Raw genomic sequence first — 14,392 nt, forward strand, 5'->3', positions numbered from 1 at the left:
ATAGACTAATTTTTTTGTCAATCAATGTTTGTTTTTTGTTGTCGCATGAGTGGTGCTCATCATATTAACATTTTTAGGTCTCATAAGTGGTGCTTATTATATGGACTAATTTTTTGTCAAGCAGTGCCCATTTTTTTAGATAGATTTTCCTAGCATTGCTTGCATCTCACAAACTCTTGAGGTTTGTGTCATATTTTGTTATCTTATAAATAGTCTATCTTTCCTTCTATTATTCTCCATACTAGGAAGGGAAGTTTTTACTAAAGGTACATTTCCTCACTCCTCTCTTAATGGTTTCATCAATGTCTTTAGTATATTTTCTATTCAAATCTAATAAACTTTTTGTTTGTACTAATAACCTCCTATAGGTTGATATATTTTTAGACTTACGGCATTAGCTTTCCCATATTAGCCATGTGGCTACCCAAAAATTTTTATAGATATCAACCGTAGTAACCTGAAAATTTACACAGTGGAATATGTCAAATATATTTATTTATCAAAGTATTAAAGACCTCCATTACATAATATCTCCAATATCAAAATTAACAATGTCACACCCCGAACCCCGAAGTGGGACCCGGAGGTGAGAATGTAACCTATCCTGTCCCTTTGTCATATAAATCATCACAGATACAGTACACTGTATGAGGGTCTGACCCCGTGGGGTTCCCAGGCACCCTAAACACATCCAATCATAATCATATACGCAGCGGAAAAAGTCATTATATATCAACATATGCAGTACCATACCAGAGTCTATACAAGAGCAGTACATAGCTCTAACAAAACGTACAACCGGGTGCCCAAAAAAAACAACCCAAAATGGCAACCCAACATATCTACAGTCCTACCACTTACCCAAGCGCTAACACAGTACACCGGCTTTTACGCTTCCCACACCAGGACGCTAATTCCAGTTACTCGAAGGACCTGTAAAAATGTAAGTACGGTAGGGGTGAGACAGCTCTCAGTAAGGAAGAACACGGGTCATATTAGTCTGTGGCATTTGAGTGTTATCATGACAAAACATACACGCAGTTAAATGCAATCCAGTACTAATTCACACAGTGCCTACAAGCACACACAACATATGATTAGTAACCCGGTAACCAGAACTAGCGATCTCATCAGCTCAGCTCTCTCAATACACCGGTCACAAGAACAAGCGATCATATCCACTCCGTTCCATCATATACACACACATGATCAGCCTAGTGTCGTCACACTTTTCGGCACAAAATCGGATCTGCATTCTGGCTTTAGCCCGCAGCCAACCCGCGAAGCACGGCGCTAACCGGCACATGGCTAGTCCTCAACTCCCATGGCATTGTACCAATGGCTCAAATGGTGGATCCACACCCTGTGGCCTGATCTGCCGGAAAGGCTCATGCCCTCGAATATAAAGCTAGACACTCTTGCCAATCTATGGCCAGCGATTTCATATGCCCTCGGATATAGAGCCGGACACTCTCAGTACCTGGAATAGTTTCGGAACCGTGTTCCTACTAGCATTTCAACATATCACACACACATGCATGCTCATATAACCAATCAAACCACACCCATTTGGCAATCTAAACCATGATTTTCCAAACAAATACAGTTTATACAAAGTCAAGGCACGGTAATCCCATTCACACAGTATAAATCACATATATACATAGGTTTTCATCAAAACCAAGGATGCAGCCCGTCGCCCCCTTTTTCCCAAAACTATAATAATGAAAAACCCATATTTTCCCCTTTAGATCCAGCCAAATGAGTAATCAAAACACACACAGGACAGTGGACCACAGTTCCACCGAGTCTGATTTCAAAAATAACTAACATAACACAGTTTCCCCTTACCTCAACCCCGTAAGCAAAACCCAAACTCCAAGGCTCCTAAACAGTGAACTGAGTTCCAAAACCTACAAATCCCAATACAGAATATACTCACAAAGACATTCTTCTACAAAACTACCATATCAGAAACGAAAACCGAGCCTTACCTCGATTTTACGCCGAAACCCGAAAATCTCCGAAACGAGATTCCGATCCACAGAAGTTGTAGAGAATCCTTCCACGATCCTCGTGGTAACCTCGGATTTCCGATTCTATTGACAACCAGTGAGGAAATCTAGAGAAAGAGAGAGTTTAGAGAGAGGGAGTATAGAGAGAGAGATTAGGAAACTTAATGAAGAAGAAACAAATTTTTCCTTTTTATACCCCTCTGACCCGCCCAATTTTCGTCAACGAAAAGTTCCTTCGTAGACGAAAAGTTGAGTTTTTCGTCGCGGATGTCAGCAGCCTCGTCGACGAAGTCTAATATTTCCATTTTTCCAGACCTCTCGGCTTCTCTTCGTCGACGAACGTCTAATTTCATCGACGAAAAGTCTACTGCCTTCATCGACGAAATCTATAGAAACTCTTTTATATTTTCCGGGTTCTTACAATCTCCCCTCCTTACAAAAATTTCATCCTCGAAATTTGCCACCTCTCATTCATAAACTTACATACAATCAAATACGCAGACAGAACTTTAGAGAAAACTGGAAACCACTATAGCGTAGTCCCAACACTATACATACACACTCTAGAGAATACGGCGGCCATTTATACACGGCCTCGTCATTATACATACACATACATACCCTCACATATGACGGAAGAATACCATGGTTACATACACAACAGTCTCAGGAGTTCATAATACACACACACTCCCGACGACCAACCACCTATCCCAACCCACAGAGAATCATGTACAAGTGCTCAAAACAACTGTGGATACTTCCGGCGTATTTCCGTTTCCAGTTCCCAAGAAGCTTCCTCAACCTCGTGGTTCCACCACAATACCTTCACTAATGGTATCTCTCTGGTACGAAGCTTCTGAACTTTACGGTCCAGAACCTGAACAAGTATCTCCTCATACGCTAAAGTATCCTCTATATCCAACTCATCGTAGCTGATAACATGTGAAGGGTCCAACACGTACCTCCTCAATATGGATACATGAAATACATTATGGACCCTCGAAAGTGCTTGAGGTAATGCAACTCTGTAGGCTACCAGACCCACTCGCTTAAGTACCTCGAATGGTCCGATATACCTCGGGCTCAACTTGCACTTCCTGCCGAATCTCATCACTCCTTTCATCAAAGCGATTCGCAGAAATACCTTACCTCCCACTTCAAACTCTAACTCACGGCGACGAACATCTGCATAACTCTTCTGCTGACTCTGAACTGATCTAATCCTCTCCCGGATCAAACTCACCTTCTTAGACGCCTGCTGCACGAGTTCAGGTCCTAACACCTAACGTTCACCAACCTTATCCCAACACAAAGGAGATCGACACCTCCAACCATACAAAGCCTCGAACGGTGCCATCCCGATACTAGACTGGAAGCTGTTGTTATAAGCGAACTCCACAAGTGGCATAAACTGTATCCAGCTACCACCGAAGTCTAACACACATGCTCGCAACATGTCTTCCAATATCTGTATCGTCCTCTCCGACTGTCCATCAGTCTAGGGGTGGAACACTGTACTGAAAGCAAGCTTCGTTCCCAGTGCCTCCTGCAAGCTCGTCTAGAATCGAGAAGTAAACCTCGGATCTTGATCTGACACAATGGACACCAGTACCCCGTGCATTCTCACAATCTCCTACACGTACATATCAGCTAGCTTACTAAAAGGATAGCTAACCTTCATCGGTATGAAATAAGCAGATTTCATCAATCTATCCACTATCACCCATATAGCATTTTGCCCGTGAAGCGCTGGTGGCAAACCGGTCACAAAGTCCATGGAAATATGCTCCCATTTCCACACCGGAATAAGCAAAGGCTACAACGGCCCTACCGGCCTCTGATGTTCAGCCTTCACCTGCTGACACGTCAGACACTGCTCCACAAACTGAGCAATCTGCCTTTTCATACCAGACCACCAGAAAGTCTCGCGCAAATCCCGATACATTTTTGTACTATCAGGATGTACCGTATACATAGAACGATGCGCCTCCTCCAAAATCGTCCTTTGGATCTCATCATTGTTCGGAACACACAGTCTAGTCCCAAACCTCAGCACACCTCCCTCAGAGATGTTAAACTTTGTAGTCAGTCCCTGTTGTACCTTTTCCATAACTTCCACCAACTCTGCATCACTAGCCTGCGCGGCTTTTATACACTCAAACAAAGTTGGTTGGACCACCAAACCAGCAAGATAAGCCTGATGATCACCCACCACCAACTCTATACTTGAGCTCTCCAAATCCCGTCTAATGTGACACTAAGTTACAACCGCAGATACAACCGTAGGCCTTGACTTCCGATTCAACGCATCAGCCAACACATTAGCCTTTCCTGGGTGATAACTGATCGTGCAATCGTAGTCTTTAATCAACTTTAGCCACCGTCTCTGCCTCATATTCAACTCCTTCTGTGTGAAGAAATACCTAAGGCTCTTATGGTCAGTGAAGATCTCACACTGCACCCCGTACAAATAGTGTCGCCAGATCTTCAGTGCATATACAACAGCAACCAACTCCAGATCATACGTAGGATAATTCTTCTCATACTCTTTCAGTTGCTGAGAAGCATACGCCACAACCTTACCCTGCTGCATAAGCACACATCCCAAGCTTTTCAGAGACGCGTCGTTATAAATCATAAATCCACCATCCCCCGAAGGAATGGTCAATACTGTAGCAGTAACCAGCCAGTGCTTCAACTCCTGAAAGCACTGCTCGCAATCATTAATCCATACAGTTTAGAGAAACCCTCTACGAACCGACGATAGTAACCAGCCAGTCCTAGAAAACTTCGAACCTCCTGCACATTCTTCGGCCTTACCCAGTCGACCACAGCTTCAATCTTGCTAGAATCAACTAATATACCATCCCCAGTAACTACATGGCCTAAGAACGCAATCTGACTCAACCAGAATTCACACTTTTTCAACTTAGCATATAGCTTCTTCTCCTGCAAAATCTGTAGCACTAACCTCAGATGTTCCACATGCTCTTCCGTATTCCTTGAGTATACCAGAATGTCATTGATGAATACCACCACAAACCGATCTAGGTACTCATGGAAAACCTTGTTCATCAGATCCATGAACACCACCAGAGCATTTTTCAACCCAAAAGGCATGACCAGAAACTCGTAGTGGCCATATCTGGTTCGGAAAGCAGTCTTCGCTACATCCTCCGCTCTAACCTTCACCTGATGATACCCTGACCGCAAGTCGATCTTCAAAAAGACTCGCGTGCCCTGCAACTGGTCAAAGAGATCATCTATACGAGGTAAAGGATAACGGTTCTTCACAGTTACCTTGTTAATCTCACGGTAATCAATGCACATCCGCATCGACCCGTCCTTCTTCTTCACAAACAGTACTGGAGCTCCCCAGGGCGAAACACTAGGTCGAATGAATCCCCTGTCCAGTAATTCCTGGAACTGTTCCTTCAACTCCTTACGTTCTATTGGAGCCATCCGATACGGAGCTTTAGAGATCGATACCTTACTAGGCAATAACTCTATAGCAAACTCCACCTCACGGTCTAGAGGTAAACCGGATAAATCATATGGAAACACATCCGGGAATTCGCTAACTACCCGAATATCCTCGAGTCTCAACTCATCCCGCGACGGTTCCTCCACATAAGCTAGGTACCCCTAACATTCGTCCAAGAGTAGCCTCCTCGCCTGTAATACCGACAGAATTTGTGGCGCTAAACGCACACATGATCCTACGAACTCATACTCCTGCTCCCCAGGAGGTCTGAAAACCACCACCTTCCTACGACAGTCGATCACACAGCATAACTAGAGAACAACCAATCCATCCCCAGAATGATATCAAACCCCAACATGTCATAAACCACAAGATTTTTCGGTAGTAGGTTCTCCTGAATTTCCACTGGGCAGTCTACCCACATCTTCCTACAGAAAGATACACTCCCCGATGGCGTAGTAACAGATAATACCTCATTCATGTCTCGGGTCTCTACCCCACACCGTCCCACAAAATTCACAGACACAAAGGAATGGGTTGCACCCGAATCAAATAATACAGAAGCTTTATTCAAAAGCAATAATAAGGTACCTGTCACCACGTTACCTGCATGCTCAACGTCTGCTGGAGTAAGAGAGTATACTCTGGCTGGAGCTGTATTCGTCTGAGCGGTTCCCTGAGGTATCTGATTACTCCCTCGGTTCCCACTGAAAGCAGGTACTTCTCTCCTCGGCCCCTGACAATCATGAGATTTGTGGTCCGGTTGGCCACAGTTATAGCAGTTACCCCCAAATTTTTGGCACTCACCCTCGTGCCATTTGTGGCATCTGTCACAACGCCCACGAGTCTGGCTCCCCTGAGAATCCTGGTGCTCGATATTCTTGCAGTAACTCGAGCCCTTGCTCCTCTTCTTCCACGATCCTTGACGAGATCCTGTCTGAGAACTAGAAGGTACTATCCTCTTCCTCGACTCCTGATCCGCCTCATCCTTTCGAATACCAGTCTCAATCACGGTGGCCTTATCCACCAATAGTAAGAACTCGCGGATCTGAAGCATACCCACCAGTCTGCGGATATCCTTCCTCAATCCCTTCTCGAACCTCCGAGCCTTCTTATACTCGTTTGAGATCATACATGGTGCAAAACAGGACAGCTCTACGTACCGTGCTGCATATCCTTGCACCGTCAAACTCTCCTGCGTCAGAGCAGAAAACTCATCTGCCTTCGCATCACGTACGAAAGCCGGGAAGTATCTATCAAAGAATACCTCCTTGAATCGGCTCCATGTCATTTCCTCAGAACCACCCCTCTGCTTCTCCAATAGATTCACCGCAGTCCACCATCGACTCGCCTCCCTAGATAGTTGGAATGTGGCATAAAGAACTCGCTGCCTATCCGTGCAGTGTAGGACCCCCAAGATCCTCTCAGTTTTATCCACCCAATACTCTGCTATCACTGGGTCAAGTCCTCCCGAGAATGTCGGAGGATGCATGCGTGTAAACCTCCCAATGGTGCACCCCGCAGTAGTAGGAGAGCGCTCGCGTCTCCTCACACTCTGCCCAATCTCCAGCAATACCTGCCTCGTCAAACCTTGAGGCATAGAAGGAGACTCATCACTCGCAGTCTCCTCGGAGCCACTTCTCAGGTTATTATCCTTGGGCTCCATACTGAAAACAGAATAGGAATCAGTTAGAATCCCAACCACATATATAGTTAACACAATGATCTACACTAATCGTGTTAACTACTCCCTACCAGGTCTAGGTTTGTCCTATCACACCGACACAAAAGTCATCGATGATCTGCCCTGCTTTACTGGAATCGTCATCCCAGAAAAACACAGAATATCATCAACAATTCCCGGTCTAGCAACCGAACAACCCTCAACCAACACTACCTATATCCACATCCTATACTTTGGTATGTACTCATAACTAAGCCTAACCAAGTCTACAAGATATAGTAACCTTGTTAGCTCTGATACCAAGTTGTCATGCCCCAAACCCCGAAGTGGGACCCGGAGGTGAGAATGTAACCTATCCTGTCCCTGTGTTATATAAATCATCACAGATACAGTACACTAAATGAGGGTCTGACCCCGTGGGGTTCCTAAGCACCCTAAACACATCCAATCATAATCATATATGCAGCGGAAAAAGTCATTCTATATCAACATATGCAGTACCATACCAGAGTCTATACAAGAGCAATACACAGCTCTAACAAAACGTACAACCGGGTGTCCAAAAAAAACAACCCAAAATGGCAACCCAACATATCTACAATGTCACGACCCACTCATTTTTCACATATATATATATATATATATATATATATATATATATATTATAATAATATCAACATCAAATATCACAACTCAGCAGGACACCATCCACCTAGACCCGTGGGTACCAAGGATATAACAAAACATACAGTAGAAGCCTACGCAGCAGAAAGTATAAAATCATATACATCTCATCATAATGTGCATAACATATACCAGAGTACTACAACCACTAACTCTCAATATATATAACCCAAAAATAAATCTAGGGACAATTCCCCCAAAAATCTAACTATCCCTTCCAAGACTTACCCTTCGCAGAGGGCAGATAAACAACACTAATTCTGCGGGGCTTTTCCCGCTCTCCTATTCGGAGCTCCTGAAAAGTTAATGAAATTTATGGGTGAGACACCTCTCAGTAAGAGAAATAAACTAATACTAGTGTGTGGCAACATGAGTATTCAGTGTTCTACACATACCATGCATAACATATTTAATACTGTTTATCAAATATGGGAAAACATACGTATATCAAAACATGGCAGAACATACTGCATTTTCATAAACATTCCTCATCTCATACCATGATAATAATAATAACATAAAAATCATCCTAGTAGGTTAGCTGGCTGTTGTCATGTATTACCCTCACATGACTGGGTTGTGTGGCCTGAAGGCAGGACTTGACAATGGTTGGCCGACCACTGCCAAGTCGATAGTCTAGTCTGTAGGTCCGATGGGTCTACCCAGACTGGTCTATACACTAGAGGCGATAACAGCACACTCCTCAAACATAACCACATCGACCATCCAATCTCACACCACTCCGTACAGCGGCGTTAACACAGATAACATGATCATGAGGACCACAGACACATAGCAATGGTACTGTGCAAGTGCTAACCTAAACCAAGCCAACCAGCATCTGATATGATATACATATACTAAAATCGTGATACATAAATCTCTCATATCATTTATTTTCACATCGATCATATCATTTCACATATATACATGTATTATGAAAATCATCGGCCTGTACGCCAGTATTACACATTTTATCATAACTCGGCCCGTATGCCAGCTACACATAGCACAGCCCGTACGCTGGCAGATAGTAATCACATAGCACGGCTCGTACACCGGCAAATCACATCTCATAGCACGACTCGTACGCTAGCAATCACAGTCACATAGCACGGCCCGTACGCCGGCAAATCACATAGCACGACCCATACGCTGGCAAATCACATCCATATATATATATATATGAAAACATCTCGGCCCGTACGCCGATTTTCCGTCATAAAAATCCATCTCATCCACATTCCCAAAAAACAGCATTTTACAACATTTTTACTCATGCCACACAGTAGATTTTCCACATATTCAACATACGATCATTTTCACAGTATTTTACAAATATAAGACATATATATATAATCATATACATTTTCCATAAATCAAATGATAACTATATATATATATATATTCCAAAACAATACTAGCTTAGTTTATTCCCTTACTTGATTCTTGGAAAGCCCCTAATAAAACTGTCCCGCACCCGCAGGGTTCCTAACTTAACACCTTGAAAATGAAAAATCCCAGAATTAAAGTTCAGTATTTCTAAGCATACAATATTTTCCTCAACTATCAAAAACCCACATATTGAGTAGAAAGTCTTTACCCAAAGGCATTCAAGTTTAACACCTGAGAGGTTTCCTGACCAATACTCCGAAACTAAAAACCCTCAATATTAAACTTCAGTATTTTCATGCGCACAACATTTCTTCTAACTAGCGCAAGACCAAATATGGCTTAAAAAGCCTTACCTTAACTTTGGGATGATTTCCAACTAGCTTTCTCCCACGATTCGCTCCAGCAAATTTGAGAGAATTCTGCCAGGAGCGTCGTGGTGACTTTGGATCTCGATCTGATGACCGGTGGGGCCGAAAACGTAGAGAGAAGGGAGAGAGAACCGTAGAGAGAGAGAGAGAGAAGAGAGAGAGCTCGAAGGTAAATGATAAAAATCCTAGATTTCAACTATTTATAGAACAGGGGATTACGTCGACGAGACCCTGTATTCGTCGACGAGTCCTTCACAAATTTCGTCGAGGAGGCCCTGTATTCATCGACGAAATTCAGGCTGCCTCAGAACCCCTCTCGATATTTTCTCGTCGACGAAGCCCTGAAACTCCCCCTTTTTGTTTTTCTCTTCCAAAATGTATCCACGTTCGTCGACAAAATCTACAACCTCCTTCTGTTTCTGGTTTCCATTTCTCTTTCCTTATTATTTAAATTTCATTTTTAATTTGGGTCGTTACATATAGTCCTAGCACTTACCCGAGCGCTAACACAGTACATCGGCCTCTACACTTCCCACACTAGGATGCTAGTTCCGGTTACTCGAAGGACCTATAAAAATGTACGTACAGTAGGGGTAAGACACCTCTCAGTAAGGAAGAACACAAGTTATATCAGTGTGTGGCATTTGAGTGTTATCATGACAAAACAAACACGCAGTTAAATGCAATTCAGTACTAATTCACACAGTGCCTACAAGCACATACAACATATGATTAGTAACATGGTAAACAGAACTAGTATCCCATAAGCTCAGCTCTCTCAATACACTGATCACAAGAACAAGCGATCATATCCACTCCGTTCCATCATATACACACATATGATCAGCCTAGTGTCATCACACTCTTCGGCACGAAGCCGGATCTGCATTCCGGCGTTGGCCTGCAGCCAACCCGTGAAGCACAGCGCTAACCGGCACATGGCTAGTCCTCGACTCCCATGGCATTGTACCGGCGCTCAAATGGTGGATCCACACCCTGTGGCCTGATCTGCCGGAAAGGCTCATGCCCTCGGATATAGAGTCGGACACTCTTGCCAATCTATGGCCAGCGATTTCATACGCCCTCGGATATAGAGCCGGACACTCTCAGTACCTGGAATAGTTTCGGAACCGTGTTCCTACTAGCATTTCAACATATCACACACACATGCATGCTCATATAACCAATCAAACCACACCCATTTGGAAATCTAAACCATGATTTTCCAAACAAATACAGTTTATACAAAGTCAAGGCACGACCATCCCATTCACGCAGTATAAATCACATATATACATAGGTTTTCATCAAAACCAAGGATACAGCCCGTCGCCCCCTTTTTCCCAAAACTGTAATAATGAAAAACCCATATTTTCCCCGTTAGATCCTGCCAAATGAGTAATCAAAACACACACAGGACCGTGGACCACAGTTCCACCGAGTCCGATTTCAAAAATAACTAACATAACACAGTTTCTCCTTACCTCAACCCCGTAAGCAAAACCCGAACTCCAAGGCTCCTAAATAGCGAACCGAGTTCCAAAACCTACAAATCCCAATACAGAATATACTCACGATACATTCTTCTACAAAACTACTAGATCAGAAACGAAAACCAAGCCTTACCTCGATTTTATGCCGAAACCCGAAAATCGTCGAAACGAGATTCCAATCCACAGAAGTTGTAGAGAATCCTTCCACGATCCTCGTGGTAACCTCGGATTTCCGATTCTATCGACAACCAGCAAGGAAATCCAGAGAGAGAGAGAGAAAGAGAGAGAGAGAGAGAGTAGAGAGAGAGAGATTAGGAAACTTAATGAAGAAGAAACAAACCCTTTGACCTGCCTAGTTTTTGTCGACGAAAAGTTCCTTCGTCGACGAAAAGTCGAGTTTTTCGTCGCAGATGTTGGCAACCTCATCAACGAAGTTTGATATTTCCATTTTTCCAGACCTCTCGGCTTCTCTTCATCGACGAACATCTGAATTTCGTCGACAAAAAGTCTACTGCCTTCGTTGACGAAATCTAACCTTCGTCGACAAAATCTGCAGAAACTCTTTTATATTTTTCGGGTTCTTACAAACAACCCTAAAATTCCAAAACATTGAAAACATAACTAATTAAATATTTATCCTAACTAACTTTTATATCCCACCCACGCTTCCGCTACGCTACTTTGATTTCAATTAGGCTCTTCAGGTTATCTGAAATGTATGAAAATAATTGGGTGAGACCGGTAAGAAAAAATATATTATTATCAGTGTGTGGCAAAAATGAGTTTTTATGTAAGTCAAAATACATCCATTAATTTATCTTTAAATAAAAATGTCATTTGTAAAATGTAACTCACACTTATATAGTAAAAATAATACTTAATTTTTCTTTAGATAATAACTTCGGCTCAATAATAGCCCCAATTACATAAATCTACAAATATATATAAAAGAACCTTCATGTAGAGACTCGGAAAATATAAAATAGAATAAATGAGGAAAAATGGATTTTTGGCTGAGGAAGGAGAAAACCAGCGACGGTTACGGGAGTTACTGCGGTTCGGTAACAGATAAAACGGTAAATTTGGCCTGGTTAAATAGAAAACTGGAGACAGTTTTCTTAGAAGCAAAGAAAATTGTTGACAGTTTTGGTAAATTACCGCAGCCAGGTAAAGGGTAAATGGTAAACCTGGGCTAGTTAAATAGAAAATCAGCGGCTATTTTTTGAGAGTTTGAGAAGGCAGTGCTGAAATATAAGAAATCCTACGAGTGTTGTGCTGAAATTAAAATCAAAACACTCTCACTCTCTCCTCTCGCAAACCCTACGGTCCTCCACCTTTCCACCTTCGATTCCAGTCCCTTTAAGCTCCATTTTGACGATCAAGAACCACCACAAGATTCCTAGGAAGATTCTATACAGTTTAGGCAGAGCGGAATTTCAATTTGGGGTTCCGGGGCACCATCCAAAATGTAACATCCTCAAATTTTCTCACCATTTTTTTTTTTATATATAATTACAAATTACTCCAATATCTGAAAATAATGGGCACTATTATGCAGCGGAACATAAATCACATAACCACATATACATATATATATATAATACCAAAATTCAGTATTTTCAACCATAACTACATAATACATCTCTCTTTCCAGTGTCAACTGTCCCAAAAATACAAAACCCTACACAAAAACTTACCCTATAACTAGGGTGATCAAATGATCTCTATCCACGAGTCTGATCTGCTCACTTAACTGGCTCACCTGAAAAATGATAAAGTAATGGGGTGAGACGACGCTCAGTAAGTGGAAATATTTATTACTAGTGTGTGGCGACCGAATTATAAAATTATAATAATAAAATTTAAAACTGCATGATCTGGCAAATCTGTAAAACTCATGTATAATAGCTTAAAACATTTGTATCATCTGAGCTTTCTATCATCCATACTGTTATAACATACTACATATGACAAAAACTGTAAAACTGTATATATATATACATAATTGTGTTCTTTTTTTGGGACTCTGTATGTCATGATTTGACCCCTCATGACAGGATTGTGCGGCCAGTAGGCGGGACTTAACTCAGTCGTCTCTTGAGGTAAGTCATCATACTTTACACTACCTCAGCCCGGCCAAACTACATCCACTCCTAAGCTCGGGACTGGCTGCTACCTCGTATAATCGGCCCTTTCAACCCAGCGTTCCGGGGAGCTGCATCCTCTCCGAACACGGTTAGACGATACCTACATATTATCTGAGATATGTGGTTGTACTCTATCTGTATATAGCAACGGTACTGTGCTCTGTAAACTATATCTGTCTGTAATATTTCCATAGGGATCTGATACTATATAAGTACATTTATATATCTATCTTTGCCGTTCTCATCATGTTTCCAAAATAACCATAACGTTATGATTTTGTACTGTAAATACTGTAATATCTGAATAACTGTAGCATCTTGATGCTATAACTATATAATTTGACTTTATAAATTGTCTGTATAATCTATATTTATAAACTGTGCGTTATGGTATTTAGGAAAACATGACATTCTGTAAATATTATAATATACTGAACTGAATAAAATTTATATAAATCTGTTTGTATAATATTTGTGAATATCTGTATATATATATATACTATACAACATGATATGCTGAAACATTGTATAAATTCTACATCAGGTAAATATCTACTCAGGCCACGCAAACATTAAAACTCTTATTCTGTAAAAACTATATAATAAACTAGTATATATATATACGTATATATATATTTTTATCTATGAAATCTCTATTAACATTCTTAGAACTCTTAGTATAGCATATTTCCTTACCTTATCTCTGAAAAGTCCCTACTGTACTCTAATCCTATACCCGCAGGGTTCTCCACTTAACACCCTAAAAACTACATCTCCTATAACAAAATATCAGTATTTCTTCATGTATTGTATTTTTTATAACTGAGGGAAAGACAAATACCGAATAAAATGTCTTACCCTGAGATTGGAATGAAATCCAAACCAACTCCACCAACGATCAGCTCCAACTGACTTGTAGAGAATTTCGTTAGGAGCGTCTTTGTAATACCCTAACTCCGAAGGGTCTGAGATATTTACTTTTTACTAATGATTTACAGCGGAAGTAAATAAACTCATTTATTATTAAATCAGAGCGTTAATTATCTATATTACAATCATTTATTTTAAAAGAAGAAAAATTACACTAGCATAAATATCCGACATCATACTAATATTTCT

This window comes from Malania oleifera, chromosome 10 (assembly GCF_029873635.1).
Source record: "Malania oleifera isolate guangnan ecotype guangnan chromosome 10, ASM2987363v1, whole genome shotgun sequence".
In the NCBI taxonomy this organism is placed as follows: domain Eukaryota; kingdom Viridiplantae; phylum Streptophyta; class Magnoliopsida; order Santalales; family Ximeniaceae; genus Malania; species Malania oleifera.